The sequence below is a fragment of the Accipiter gentilis genome, chromosome 7 (assembly GCF_929443795.1).
Source record: "Accipiter gentilis chromosome 7, bAccGen1.1, whole genome shotgun sequence".
NCBI classification, from domain to species: Eukaryota; Metazoa; Chordata; class Aves; order Accipitriformes; family Accipitridae; genus Astur; species Astur gentilis.
In genome coordinates this window covers 15,743,535-15,746,827 of record NC_064886.1, presented here as the reverse complement: position 1 = coordinate 15,746,827, position 3,293 = coordinate 15,743,535, and the positions used below count along the sequence as shown (strand labels likewise).

The following is a 3,293-nucleotide window of genomic DNA, read 5'->3' as shown; positions in this document are numbered from 1 at the left end:
GCCAGTGGCCGGTGGCGTGCAGGGCAGTTGCCGCGGGGCAGGAGAGGCACCAGGACATGCCGCTGCTCAGATGCCAGACCTCACGTCCTCACCTGGTTCTTCAGCCCTTGAACTGAAGCCTTGGACTCTTACCTGTGTGCCTAAATAAAGGATGCCAGTGTTTGTATTTTAAGATGAAGATGGTCTTGCCATCCATGCAGAGTTCTCTCTGGTGTTAGGGGTGTTCATTAGAGGGGCAGCTTGGCAGAAGATAAACAAGTCCTAAGCCAAGTCTGGAGTCTGAAACTGGTGCAGAAGTTGGTTTTAAAAAGAATCTAAAATATTTTACTCTGTTTTAGCTGCAAGCCCTGGCCTTAGTCTTTAAAACAAACCCCAGTGTCAGACACGTCTCGTGAGACTGGATGGAGCTGGAAGTACAAACCGACTGGTCCAGGCACCACAGGGGAGTGGGACAAAGGAGAAGGTCTCCATACAGCCCTGTTGAGGCTGACCAGGCACCAGCACAAGGAAATGTAACCCTGCTTAAGCAGCAGTCTCAAACTGATGTTGTAAAATAAACTCAAGAACTCTGAGGAGCAGTTTGTCTCATCCTTCCCCTTGTTGGTGAGTGATATAGCTGTGACTATAAGTACTGACGGCCCAGAAAAGACAACAGTGAGCTGTGCTGGGAGCTGTTACAGCAGGAACTTCAACAGATCCACCATGGTTTGACTGACCCAACTGTTCCTCTCACCTGTCTCGTGTCCTTTCTGGCTCTGGCCACAGCTCCTTCAGGGGTTTTCAGCCTGTGGCTCCTGTGGAGGATGGAGAGGAGGGAGGACACGGCTCTGGGTGCTCCTGCCCTAGCGACCCGCTTCCTCTGCTGAAGCACAGGGTGAGCCATGGTGAGCTCTTTGCCTGCTCGGACCCATACCTTGCTTCTCAGGTGGCCTTTAATCAGTTTGGTTCATGGAAGGGAAATTTGAATGTCTTTTCCAGTGCCTTTGGCTGTGTGGGTGCACCATTTCACCAGCACAGGTTTAGCTTTGGCTTGCAAATGAGGAGGCATGACGGTGATGGAAGGTGGGCTGCCTGGTTCGAGTGCAGTGCTGGTATTGCTGTGGTGTGGAGGTGTCGGACACCTCCTTGGTCATGCCTGGGCTGAGGAGTCCCACCAGAGTCTGCGGGGAGGTCTCCCTGTCCTGGGGGCAGGGGTGGAAAGGGTGTTACGAGATGCTTTCTGGGTTGAAAGGTATCACTGCACTTTGTCAGGGAAGGGGGGGTGCTGGTGCTTGCCATAGGGGAGCCAAACCACCACCAATAAAATGACCACAGTTCTCAAGCAAGTTTTCCTGACCTCTCTTTCTTTTGTCATTGTATAAATGCGGTGGAGCTGAGAAGGGGCCGGTGCCTCTGCAGCCCCCTTCCTGCAGCACTGAAACTGCTTTAGTAGAGAGCAGCTCGTAGCATCCTCCTGTGAATGCCTGTCCCTAAACCAGAGCTCTTCCACGCATTTAGCTACAGGATTTTCAGGAATAGGTTGACAGCATGGAGGAACAGTTCATACAGTAAATACCTGTAAACTCTATTCTCCTGGAGGATTTGAGCCAGGGACAAACTCTCCATTTGGACATAGTATTATGTCTGTAAAGGCAATGAAGCCTGGGGAAAGCTGCTCTTTTGGAGATAAGCCCTTGCTTCCACTTGCAGATGGGCGTACACGTGTTCTGTCCATGGAATGAGATGCTTTTCTGTTAGTGGTGACATGTAAGCAAGTCTTCGAGTCAAGAGAAGGCCCCACTCCTCAGCATGCTCAGACACCGCGGCTGGAGTCAAACATGTCTGAGCTTTGTCCGTTTGTCACCATCCATAAGTTGCATGAAACTATTTCCTCATTGGGTTGGATTTCCAGTAGCAAATGCCTCGGAATTACTGTTTAATGCTGAGCTACAGCATGCCATCTGGCAGGGGCTTGCCTGATACTAGAGTAGGTATAGTGCAGCACATCTAGAATGACCCAGGCTTAGTGCTAAGAAATATTTATTTAAAAAAATTAAGATATCATAGATGACACCAGTCACAGCAAATTATCATTAATCACATTTGTTCTTGAACAATAAATTATGACGTGGAGCATCATGCCCTTTTGGAAGAGATTGCTGTTGACATACGCAGTGGGACAGACACAGGCACAGATATTTTCTAGCCCCTGATCTTCACAACAGTGATTTTCAGGCAAGAAGGTGCCCCGCTGGGGCGGCTCCAGTGTCCTGCACCCTCCGGGTTCTCAGTACGTGGACTGGTGTGGGAGAGAGGGGCCTGTGAGCACGTGGATACAATACCAGGAAAGGACAGACTGGGAAATTCTATTAATGCACAGGAACAGGCAAATCACAAGATATAAATATTACTTCATGGTCACAGAGGTATAAGTAAACTAAATGCTAAATTCCAACATACAGTTTGCTTTTTATATTTTCAGATGTTTCATCACGTTTTTTGCAATGTATGTTACCAAGTATAAATCAGGGCTTGAAAATTTAAAAAAAGCTAGGTTAGAATCAATTTTACTTGGTTAATTAGGAAAGAAAGGCTATTGTGAATTGGTATGGTACAGTTACAATATTTGGTCTCTGAATTTTCTTTAAAAAAACATGAGTTTCACAGTATCAAAAGTGCTTATTTAAAAGAAATGTAGTGTAGCAACAGTGACTAAAATTGTTGAATTTTTGATTATGAATAATTTAGTGGATGTAAAACAGGTTACTGCAGCATTTTAAAAAAATTGAACAGTGCTCAGTTTACATAATTTTTTTCTCTTCATAACAATAAATATAAATAAATTTACAAATAGTAATACTGCCTAGCACAAGAATAGACAGAAGCACAATACACAAGACTATAAACAAATCTAATCTTCTTTTAAAAATCCTAAAAATAGGTACAATTCCTAAAATCTTCTAGCCAGCGATCAGTTTAATAATTCAGCAGTACCACTTCCTTCATGGGCTAAGGACTTTGCTTTTAAACCTAGATGTAACAGCTGTCTGCTGCAGGTTTGACTTTTCATTTTTAGTATTTTTGCTCCATTTTTCCTACCTCATAACAATAAATTAACAACAGTTATGTCAGAACAGTGTTAGTGGTGCAAGTGTCTCCATAAACTGCCTGTGGTCTTTGTTCAATGGCAATAGTTATTTGGCAATTTAAGAAAAAAAGGGATGATACATCCCTTGGACTCCAACTTGGTGTTGACCAGCCCGTTGACTTGTATTGGCTTCTGCGTAGGTGGTGACCCAACAGCGTCCGCATGT

General features: G+C 45.1%; 1 protein-coding gene across 1 annotated transcript in view; it reads right to left on the bottom strand.

The window, feature by feature from the left end:
- Window positions 1-3,293, bottom strand: part of SVOP (SV2 related protein) — a 263,464-nt gene that overhangs the window by 79,114 nt on the left and 181,057 nt on the right. The window lies entirely within an intron of this gene.